The sequence below is a fragment of the Dreissena polymorpha genome, chromosome 1 (assembly GCF_020536995.1).
Source record: "Dreissena polymorpha isolate Duluth1 chromosome 1, UMN_Dpol_1.0, whole genome shotgun sequence".
Lineage (NCBI taxonomy): Eukaryota > Metazoa > Mollusca > Bivalvia > Myida > Dreissenidae > Dreissena > Dreissena polymorpha.
In genome coordinates, this window is record NC_068355.1 from 122,578,652 (window position 1) to 122,591,067 (window position 12,416).

The 12,416-nt window shown below is 36.9% G+C and overlaps 1 protein-coding gene across 5 annotated transcripts in view; it reads right to left on the minus strand.

Annotated features, from left to right (window-relative positions):
* Positions 1-12,416, minus strand: part of LOC127847506 (vinculin-like) — a 95,513-nt gene that overhangs the window by 64,942 nt on the left and 18,155 nt on the right. The window lies entirely within an intron of this gene.

Here is a 12,416-nt window from a genome sequence, read left to right on the forward strand (position 1 = left end):
TCTATCGCAACCGTCGGTTATTTTTTGGTGTTGTCACTTTACATAAACTTATATCTATGAATGCATCATCAACATTCTAAAACGATATCCCGGAAAAATCAAAAAATCATTTGAATATCAATTGTACTTTCGTTATGATTAGGGGTACGATGTAAACCTAAATTTCATTTTAGTGCAGATTCATTCATACGACACAAAGACACAAATTTGTTTTACGGATTATTTCGGCTTAGAGGACTGAACTGTCATGAAAAATATCGAATATTATATTTTTTTATTAACCACTGGAAGCAAGACGAGTTGTAGATAATTTAAAGTGATGGGCATTTTAATACTGTTGAATTGAGCTGAAAAGAAACGGGTGAAAACAATAAGTTATAATGAATGTGGTATCTGAAATTATCTACAACTCATCTTGTTACCGGTTGTTTATAAAAAATTTATATTATTTTCGATATGTTACATGACTCACCCATCCCTCTAACCTGAAATGATCCGTAAAACCAAATTGTGTCATTGTGTGGTATGAAAGAATCTGCATGAAAACTACATTTAGACTCGCATCGTACATCGATTCATTTCTGTCGTAAGTTGTCAAAACGAAAGTACGGTTGATATTCAAATGGATTATTTTTCTTTTCGGGATATTGTTTAATTATGTTGATGCTGCATTAACAAATACAAGTGTATATCGAGCGAAAACACAAAAAACAAACAACGGTTACGATACACACCTACATTGTATATTGCAAATACTGTTAGTTGCCCATAATATCACTTTAAAAACGCATACATTTGCACATACATGTAGTTTATTATGTTCATTTGTACATTGTACATGTAAATTTAAAACTCTTGAATGACCATCGCAGACAGGTATTACATGTATCAATGGCCGCGCGGCATTGCGGTGATCACGGGTGTTCCAGTTAATGATAGCGTGCAATCGCGGCGATTTTGGGTGTTCGCCGAACACCGCGGTCAGTAGCGTGTCCGCCCCCCGCGAAATGTCACCCATCGGGAAAATTGAACACCGCAGACACGCGTTTTTGTCAAAGTACACGTTGCCTGTACTGTACTTTGTATAAAGTGTCGTCCAAGATTAGCCTGTGCAGTCCCAAATGCATTACCAAAGTAGGTCTGCATGTAAGATACCTGCCAAACAAAAGGTATAGAGCGGAAGATGTTTTACAAATTTTTATCAATAGAAACATTGACTCCACTGGCCCAAAATGCAATATGGAGATGTTGCCTGTTTTGTGTTTACATTTTATGTTGGCCCCTCCCCCATGACATCATGGTCATGTGTAAAGTTTCAATTTAATACCTATACTCGATACAGTGATATGGAGATGTTGCATGTTAACATTAACCACATCAATATGCAGAGCCTGATACATGGGCGAGGGTGAGTAAGGTAGTTTAGATCATACAGTGAATATTCAAGAAAATAAGAACACTGTTATCAGTATTTTAAGACAGTAAATTACTAACATTTCCTATATAACCTTGAATGCAATATTAAGGAATTTTTATGTAAGAAAAGAACATGAACAGTAAGACCCATTCTACCATAATGAATAGCATCTATTCTGTCAATGAAAAACAGGTCAAACATTTTTAACACACATGATGATGCACAGCAGGTGTTAATTGAGACCACATTCCGAGGATTGTTGTGAACAGAAACAGGAGTCTTTACAGAAACAGGAAACTAGTGTTCCCTCAATTGCACCCAAACGAGTCTCCATTTTTTTTTCAAAATTTCAAACGCTATACACACACTCGGATAAACCTTAATTGTTTGCTCTGACCCAAAACTTGTGTTTGGAACTCCAGGTTGAGTATATGAATTAAGACAACCTACCTACATCTTGATGCAAATGTGTTTGAAAACAAACAACTTTATTTGACAATCGCCAGACATTAGATTCACTGTACGTGTATCGGAAAAAATCAAGGTATTTTCCAGGGACATATACATCAGCCGGAAAATATCTGATTGTCGGAGGGCCTCCGCACAATGACTGTCGGACACTGGACGGTGCTCGTCATGATACTTGTACAACAAATTCGATGTCGGGCGATCGCTGGGCAAAAACAGTGCGTTTATTATACAATCTTTTCTTAATCTCATCTTGATTCCTTCCCCTGAGACTTAAAATTAATAAAGTCGCTGGCCAATGCTTCAAAATGACCTGGTGATCGCGCTATAATTGGCCGGCCACCAGCCCGATGAGCAGAAAAATACGTATTCCGCTGATCAGACGGTGATCAGTCTCTATTTGCTACTGAGGTATTTAAATGTGTCACTCATCCGACGGCTGACAGCTCCGACATGTCCAGTCTTCCCGATGCCTGGAGATCGGACAAATCGGCCGGCAAACAGATTATTTGTGACTGAGTCATTAGTTATTGTAAAATGAAATCTGAATTTTGTTTTTTATTATTCTGCCGTGTCATTACTAAAACTTAAGGGTAAACTTCCGGTAATAAGACTATTAAATAAAGACAATCTGTAAAAAATTGAAAAGTGTGAAAGTTTTTGCACTCTTTCTTAATATGTTTTGTTAGCAACAAAGTCCTACCAATAGTACAGACATAAAACCAACTAGATTCCTTGAAAACAGAGATTTTTATCAGGTATGCCAACAAGAGCTTGCTATCCACACAAACAAAATGTTCTGGATAGGCAACAGACGTTCATTAATGAACAGATTGTGTGGGCCATATACAATGTATATGTATCCGGCTTGTACAAGGCAGCATCACTCGACTGTACCATGTATCGGCCAATGATGTAGATGTTTACTAGTTTAGGCACATAAAGCACTAATAATTATAACAAGATGTGTTTGTGAAACACAATGTCCCCCTATATGATGTTTGAACTTGTAGGATGACCTTGACCTTGACCCTTCACCACTCAAAATGTGCAGCTCCATGAGATACACATGCATTTCAAATATACAATTGCTAGCTTCAATATTGCAGAAGTGACATTACATGAGCAATTTTGACCCATATATTTGACCTTGAAGGATGACCTTGACCTTTCACCACTAAAAATGTGCAGCTCCATGAGAAACACATGCATGCCAAATATGAAGTTGCTATCTTCAATATTGCAAAAGTATTCATAAAACAAGATGTGTTTGTGAAACACAATGTCCCCCTATATGATGTTTGACCTTGTAAGATGACCTTGACCTTGTGAAGGATGACCTTGACCTTTCACCACTCAAAATGTGCAGCTCCATGAGATACACATGCATGCCAAATATCAAGTTGCTATCTTCAATATTGCAAAAGTATTCATAAAATAAGCGATTTGGGCCACATATATTTGACCTCTGACCTTGAAGGATGACCTTGACCTTGACCTTTCACAACTCAAAATGTGCAGCCCCATGAGATGCACATGCATGCCAAATATCAAGTTGCTATCTTCAATATTGGAAAAGTATTTATAAAATAAGCGATTTGGGCCACATATATTTGACCTCTGACCTTGAAGGATGACCTTGACCTTGACCTTTCACCACTCAAAATGTGCAGCTCCATGAGATACACATGCATGCCAAATATCAAGTTGCTATCTTCAATATTGCAAAAGTATTCATATAATGAGCGATGTTGGCCACATATATTTGACCTCTGACCTTGAAGGATGACCTTGACCTTGACCTTTCACCACTCAAAATGTGCAGCTTCATGAGATACACATGCATGCCAAATATGAAGTTGCTATCTTCAATATAGCAAAAGTTATTGCAAAATGTTAAAGTTGGCGCAAACAGACAGACCAACAAACAGACCAACAGACAAACAGACAGACCAACAGACAGGGCAAAAACAATATGTCCCCCACTACTATAGTGGGGGACATAATTAGCGATTTGGGCCACATATATTTGACCTCTGACCTTGAAGGATGACCTTGACCTTGACCTTTCACCACTCAAAATGTGCAGCTCCATGAGATACACATGGATACCAAATATTAAATTGCTATCTTCAATATTGCAAAAGTACTCATAAAATAAGCGATTTTGGCCACATATATTTGACATCTGACCTTGAAGGATGACCTTGACCTTGACCTTTCACCACTCAAATTGTGCAGCTCCATGAGATACACATGCATCCCACATATCAAGTTGCTATCTTGAATATTGAAATACTGCAAAAGTGTACATTAAATGTGCGATTTTGACCCATATATTTGACCTTTGACCTTAAAGGATGACCTTGACCTTTCACCACTCAAAATGTGCAGCTCCATGAGATACATATGCATGCCAAATATCAAGTTCCTATCTTCAATATTACAAAAGTTATTGCAAATGTTAAAGTTGGCGCAAACCAACCAACCAACAGACCAACCAACAGACCAACAGACCAACAGACAGGGCAAAAACAATATGTCCCCCACTACTATAGTGGGGGACATAAAAAGGCAGTGCAAAAGACAATTGAGAATAACTCATTTTATAGTAAAAATAAAACTATGGTAGAATTATTTAAAATCAACAAATTATAATAAAACAAGAGATGTGTTTGTCAGAAACACAATGCCCCCTCCTGAGCCACTTTGAAGCCATGTATTTGACCTTTGACCTTGAAGGATGACCTTAAACATTCACCACTGAAAATGTGCAGCTTCATGAGCTACACATGCATGCCAAATATCAAGTTGCTATCTTGATATTGCAAAATTTATGGGCAATTTTAGAGTTTTTGGACGGACGGACTGACGGACAGTTCAACTGCTATATGCCACCCTATCGGGCGCATAAAAATCTTTGAGCAAGAAAATGCAAAATGAACCAAAGAAACACAAGTTGCTGTTGTTTTAAATGAATAAATATTGACTGAATTGTATGAAAACTATATCTATGATCCTGTGTCAAATCATGCTTCCTATTTACAATTGACTTGCACTCTGGGAGAAAGGGCAGCTATGCATGTACATAAACTGTTGTCCCAGATTAGCCAGTGTAATGCACAAAGTCTAATTAGGGATGATACCTTCCACCTACATTGAATTTTTGCTAAGAAAAGACTTCCTTTAAAGGGACCCTTTCTCTTTTTGGTAAATTGACAAGATTTATAAAAACAAGAGCACCGCCTTGCGGGTGCAGACCGCTCATCTATTTTCTTTTTAAAGGTAAAGGGACTCTCATTTTCAATCACAAAGGAGGGAGGAGTGGAGTGAAGAGGGGTGTATAGTGTGGGGTTGTCGACATTTATATACATTAAAAAAATCGAGGGGGGAGAGGGGGGGGGGGCGATGGGGGGGGGGGCGATGGGGGGGGGGGGGTTTGGGTGCGATGGTTGGACTGTATTTCAAACATAACCGTTTTAAAAAAAAATGGGGGGGGGGGTATAGTGTGAGGGTGTGGTGGTAATTTGTGAGATGATCTTAAAAAAAAAAAAAAAAAAAAAAAAATCAAAAAAAAAAAATTGGGGGGGGGTGGGGTGGGGGGGGGTGGGGGGGGGGGGGGTGTGGGGGGTGGGGGGGGGTGGGTGGGGGTATAGTGTGAGGGTGTGGTGGTCATTTGTGAGATGATCTTAAAAAAAAAAAAAAAAAAAAAAAAATAGGGGGGGGGGGAGGGGGGAGGGGGGGGAGGGCACGGGGGATGGTTTGGGTGGAGTCTATTGTGGTATGTCAGGTAAGAGTAGTTTCATCAAATCTAATCATAAATAAAGAAGTTATGGCAATTTTAGCAAAATTTAATAATTTGACCTTGAGAGTCAAGGTCATTCAAAGGTCAAAGTAAAATTCAAGTTGCCAGGTACAGTAACCTCATGATAGCATGTATGTATTTGAAGTTTGAAAGCAATAGCCTTGATACTTAAGAAGTAAAGTGGATCGAAACACAAAATTTAACCATATATTAAAAGTTACTAAGTCAAAAAAGGGCCATAATTCCGTAACAATGACAACCAGAGTTATGCAACTTGTCCTTTTACTGTACCCTTATGATAGTTTGTGAGTGTTCCAAGTATGAAAGCAATATCTATAATACTTTAGGGGTAAAGTGGACCAAAACATAAATCTTAACCAAATTTTCAATTTTCTAAGTATAAAGGGCCCATAATTCCGTCCAAATGCCAGTCAGAGTTACATAACTTTGCCTGCACGGTCCCCTTATGATAGTTCATAAATCTTGCAAGTATGAAAGCAATAGCTTTGATACTGTAGGAATAAAGTGGACCTAAACACAAAACTTAATCAAATTTTCAATTTTCTAAGTATAAAAAGGGCACATAATTCTGTCAAAATGCCAGTCAGAGTTACATTACTTTGCCTGCACAGTCCCCTTATGATAGTTAGTAAGTGTTGCAAGTATGAAAGCAATAGCTTTGATGCTTAAGGAATAAAATGGACCTAAACACAAAACTTAACCAAAATTGTCAATTTTCTAAGTATAAAAAGGGCACATAATTCTGTCAAAAAGCATGCCAGAGTTATCTAACTTTGCCTGCCCAGTCCCCTCATGATAGTAAGTAAGTGTACCAAGTTTGAATGCAATAGCATTGATACTTACTGAGAAAAGTGGAACTAAACGCAAAACTTAACCAAAATTTTCAATTTTTTAAGTATAAAAAGGGCACATAATTCTGTCAAAATGCACGCCAGAGTTATCTAACTTTGCCTGCCCAGTCCCCTCATGATAGTAAGTAAGTGTACCAAGTTTGAATGCAATAGCATTGATACTTTCTGAGAAAAGTGGACCTAAACGCAAAACTTAACCGGACGCCGACGCCAACGCCAACGCCAACGCCAACGCCGACGCCAAGGTGATGACAATAGCTCATAATTTTTTTTCAAAAAATAGATGAGCTAAAAATGTTTCAGATTCGCAAATTTTAGTTGTAGTTATGATATTTTTTAGGAAACAGTAATACTAAACATTTACCATGCTCTAAAATATCCATTATATGCATCTTTTGACGATTTAAAAACCTGAAAATTATAAAGCGTTGAAGCGTGAAACGATTGAATTACTTGGAGAGTTCTGTTGTTGTCGTTAAATTTGTGATGCTATGAGGATTGCTTAAATGAAGTATAAAATACATCACTCATTGTATGAGCACGAATGGCCGAGTAGTCTAACTTTTACTCCAGGGGTCAGTGGTTCAAGCCCAGTTGAGGGTTACTTTTTTTTCTTTCTTAAATTTTATTCTTGTTTTTTACTGGTGCTGTTTAGATCCAATGTTTACATATATCAAAATAAAGCATTTAATGACAAACTTCAATACCTGCCCAAATCTGTCAAATGGTCCCTTTAAACAAAAACTTCCAAAAAGTTGATACTTAACGCACATGCATACAGACATGTTTTTATGGAGTGCAGCTTATTTGTGAAGCTAGTTAACAGACATTCCCTTGCAGACATTCATTAACATTACCTGATTAACTGATGTACCTCACTCCCCAGTCAGTAGCTGTATTTGCAAATCAGATTTAAAATAACAAATCCCTGCACAGGGCATGGGGCTGATCTTATTAATGGGATAGATATATAACACTTTCCTTGCAGACCCTATGTATCATAATTAACACTACACTGCAGCATTACATGGGACTGATGTAATTTATCAGATATATACACATTTGCCAGTCATGCAAAATGATCATGAAATAGGTTGAGCTACTTCATGGCTACCATTGAAAAACTGGGGCTGCATTTATATTGGTCCAAAATGTATTAAATCTGAATCCCAGCCTTTATCATTGTTACATAGAACATGAGAAAGATTATAAAAAATAGTTTAAATTCATGTTTATTTTTCAACAGTTCAACCTTACACCAATCTCTTAACCAGTAATCTGTAAGCAGACCATTATTGGCCCCACAAAAAGGAGGGTCTAACATAAAAGCAAACAGGGCAATTGTTGCTGAAGTTGCTAAGGGGGCCTCTGGCCTTTACGCAGTCTTGGAAGTTTTATCAGTTGATTAGAATATCTTATTGACTTGAGAGCCTTGTGTTAACAGCTAAATAAAGTGCAAAGATCACTCCTTTGAGTTCTGTGATTGCATCTTTGTAACATCAAACTATGGAACAGCATAACAACATTTGATTTTTGGAATTCTAAAGCTCCAACCCTTTTTATTTGGCATTTATTTTGCAAGTTCAGTCTAAGATTATTTATTATTTTGAACATAAGTAAGATACAGAGGTTCAAAGAACGAAATGTTAGCTACTTCTGCTACTTCCCTGACCTTAAATCAAGAATATCAGCAACATATCTTATGATGCTCTAAGAGTCTGATTCATATGGATGTTATTAATACTATCTGTTAGTTTGCAGATAGCATCAATATATGCATCATACAGATAAGCATCAATTATTTCCGGACAACCATAGCCACACGCTGGTGCTTGTTTCAAGCCAGTCACACACTGTGGGGAATAGTTTCCGGAAATGGTGTCCAGAGTAAAGGATATTAAGAACCATGGCTTTTAGTATGTTTGTTTACTTGGCTTTTGTGTTGTGATCACGGTATTAAAATTATATCACCATGGGCAAATAATCGGCTCTATATTCCTTGTTTAGCTGGTTTATCCCTTTCTCACTTAGAAGCAAAGTGAAAATGGCTGTGTGCAAACAGCATAAAACCAGAACAGCCTGTGTGTAACTGGCAGTCTGTTCAGGTTTTATGCTTTTTGCTGCTCATCAGTATCTAAGGGTTAGAAATGAAGCCTTTAAAACTTGAATCCAGTAGAAAAGGGACTACAAATGCGTTAAAATATGTATCTAAGTGGTAAAGGGTTAACAGTACTAATTTAAGTGCACATTATAATGCCAGTAACTGACAACTGCCAAAATAGAAGCAGAGGCAGGGGGAGAATGATGTACAAAAGGATTTCATGACAAATTTCAGCACAAAATATACAGCCGAGCCAAATGATCTAAGCTGCTATCCTGCAATTTATAGTCTATAGTGCTCTACCAACTGAGCTATAAAGCCCTATTTAACATGGCTTTTATAATATCCTGTTCATATCTTCCAGCTCAGTCAAGATAAACACGGTTTCAGATTGAATTGGGGGCCAAAAAAGGAAATGTTCTAAAGAACAAGAGATGTGTTTGTCAGAAACACTATGCCCCCTAATGCGCCGCTTTTTTTGTTGACCTTTGACCGTGAAGGATGACCTTGACCTTTCACATTCAAAATGTGCAGCTCCATGAGATACACATGATGCATGCCAAATATCAAGTTGCTATGTTCAATATTTCAGAAGTTATCGCAAAACTTTAACCAAGGTTAAAGTTTTGAGACAGAATGCAGACAGACAGGCCAAAAACAATATGCCCCCGATCATTCGATCCGGGGGGCATAAAAACAACCAAACTATTGGTCCCTGTAAGTATATACCGGTACATTTCGATCTTTTGGTCAGTAATATGTGTACTACTTTGAAGAACGTTGTCAGTATTATGTTCAGCTGATGTCTATTTTGATGGACTAGAACCTTCATGGAAAAATAATAATATTGTAAAAACCATAAAACAGCTTTATAATACAATATGTCTTATCGGTGAATGCAGTATTTGTACAGAATAATTTCATTTAAGTACAGGAGGACAATTCAATCTATTACATTACTCAAATGCCCGATATTTGCACCCAAGGTGCAGCAAGAGGAGTTTAAAAATTCATCAAATACTTGAACACCAGACACCTAAAATAACAAAGAAATAGTGAGAGCTTTCATAAGAAAATCTAGCATGGTTAATATTATAATATTGGATCAATACACGTGTGACAGGTAATGAAAGCCAAAAGGTCAACACACTCAATGTGACATGTTTTGACAGTCCATCACCTATTGATTTCACATACTTTCATGAATAAATAAATTGCGCCTTGAACTTGACCCCTTTACTTATATACACTTTTATACTCCGCTAAAACATATTAACATTTCCAATATTGTACAGAGAGTCGATAGATGTCACAATAGTGCTAAATGACTGCCAAACAATTTTGATCGAGAAAAAATATAGCACATCCTTATTTTATTTTTCAGCAAAACTACACACAGTATACATTCTTTGCCCCTCATCCAACACATTACTAGAAATGTGTATTCTGGGTTTTTTTCTTAATGTTTAACAACTTTTAACTTAAGAAGTTGGCATCCATTAATATGATTTATACATGTATATATTACGATATACCAATGCAAAACAGTTGATAATGAGACATGAACTTTAAAATAAATTGACAGATAAGGCCACAATAAATGAATGAGACTGTTGTTGAATTTTCAACAACTAAAGTTTGTAAAGTGAAATTACTTTTTTTTATCAAAAATTTTCCTCACAGCTGATTTCATCTTTTTGCCAAATGTGATTTTTCAATTCATTTGCATTAAGTTCATTTTTTACACCATTGAATGCTAATCTTTTATTTAACGGTTAATACTACAAAATGGTAGCATCAATCTCTAGTGTGGTCTCTCAAATCTAAGTTGTATTTTGTTGAGTTGCTCTTCAAGACTTTTTAAAATATTGTTTGCAATTTATTTTGTTCCAGTCACTGTTTCTCACTATGAAATGCCCCCAATTTGTAAAATAACAACATATGTGTTTGTCAGAAACACTATGTCCCCTTCTGCGACGCTTTGAAGCTATATATTTGACCTTTGACCTTGAAAAATGACCTTGACCTTTCACCACTCAAAATGTGCAGCTCCATGAGATACACATGCATGCCAAATATGAAGTTGCTATCTTCAATATTGCAAAAGTTATGGCAAAATGTTTAAGTATGAGCAAACAAACACACAAACCAACCAACCAACCAACCAACAGACAGGGCAAAAACAATATGTCCCCCACTATAGTGGTGGGGGACATAAAAATAATAGGCAATTGGATAGGTGGTAAGGAGCAAATAATAATCTGTTCACACAACACTCTCAAAAGTGACAGAGTAAACATATTACCAATCTTTAAAAAAAAACTGAGGTAATTTTATTTAATGCACTGAATTTTTGGGTGGTGCGGTGGTCGAGTGGTAACACTCTGGTCTACCATTCCAGAGGTCCCCGGTTCTAATCCCGGCCGGGGCACTGGAAATTTTAGAAATGCTTCAAGTGTTTCCCACCCAACTAGAGATGTACTGGTATGAAACCCAGTTAATTCTCGCGTGTATCAGTGCTATACACTGAGCACGTAAAAGAACCAAGGTATCTATTCGCAAAGAGCTAGGGCATCGCACCCTGATTCCTTGTATCCCAATACTGTCTCTTCTGCTTGCTGTCTCTTCAGCAAAACCAAAGGACCCCATTGGAAATAAGTGCTTGCACTTTCATGGGTTATCCTTGACCGCAAGGTCAAAATAAATACATACATACATACATGAAAAAACTCACTGTGTTTGGTCGACACTGATTGCTGAAGTTTTAGGCCTTTAGTTTAAATATTGATAAAATGGCAGAACTTGTTCCAAAACTTTATTCTCTGCCCTTACTTTGTCCTCCATAGGAGACAGTAGAAAATAAATGGTTGTATATAAGTCATTGATAGTTTTTACAATCAAGGATCACTTTTGGCAATATAAAGCTTTGAATGGTTATTGCACAAATAAAACCACTTAAAATTGACAAAATTAGTATTTAATTCTTTTCCTTAACTGGTAAATAACTGTTAAAATATATAGATTTTTTTAAAGCTCTCTTTTTCAAAATTTTATAACCAAAAATTGAACAATACATGAAGGCCAATTGCTTTTGGTCTTATGAGCTTTTAGTTTTAAAGCTGTTTAATTGGCATTTTCTAAAGCCATGTGACATTTTTTAATTATTTTTTATTAGAACAAGAGCTGTGTTTGTGAAACACAACGCCCCCTACTGTGCCACTCTGAGGCCATGTTTGATCTTGAAGGATGACCTTGACCTTTACCACTCAAAAAGTGCAGCTCCATGAGATACACATGCATGCCAAATATCAAGTTGCTATCATCAAAATTGCAAAAGTTATGACCAAGGTTAAAGTTTTGGAACAGACACACAGACAGACAGACAGACAGACAGACAGACAGACAGACAGACAGACAGACAGACAGACAGACAGACAGACAGACAGACAGACAGACCCCCGATCATTTGATCCGGGGGCATAAACATAATTATTACAAGCATACATTTGCCCTCCATGTGTGCAAACCTTCCTTACCGTATGTAAACATGTAAGAGTAACTTACAAAGTATAGTTAAAATGATTCATTATAAAAGTATCTGAACTTTTAATGACTTCCATTTTTCCAAGTGTATATTTTTTGACATGCTTTAATGACAAGTTTATTTTTTCCTTAAACAATGCCACATTCTTATTTCTTCGCAAAAGTGAAATGCACCAGGTAGCCTTACATGGCTGTTTGACAACACCCTTA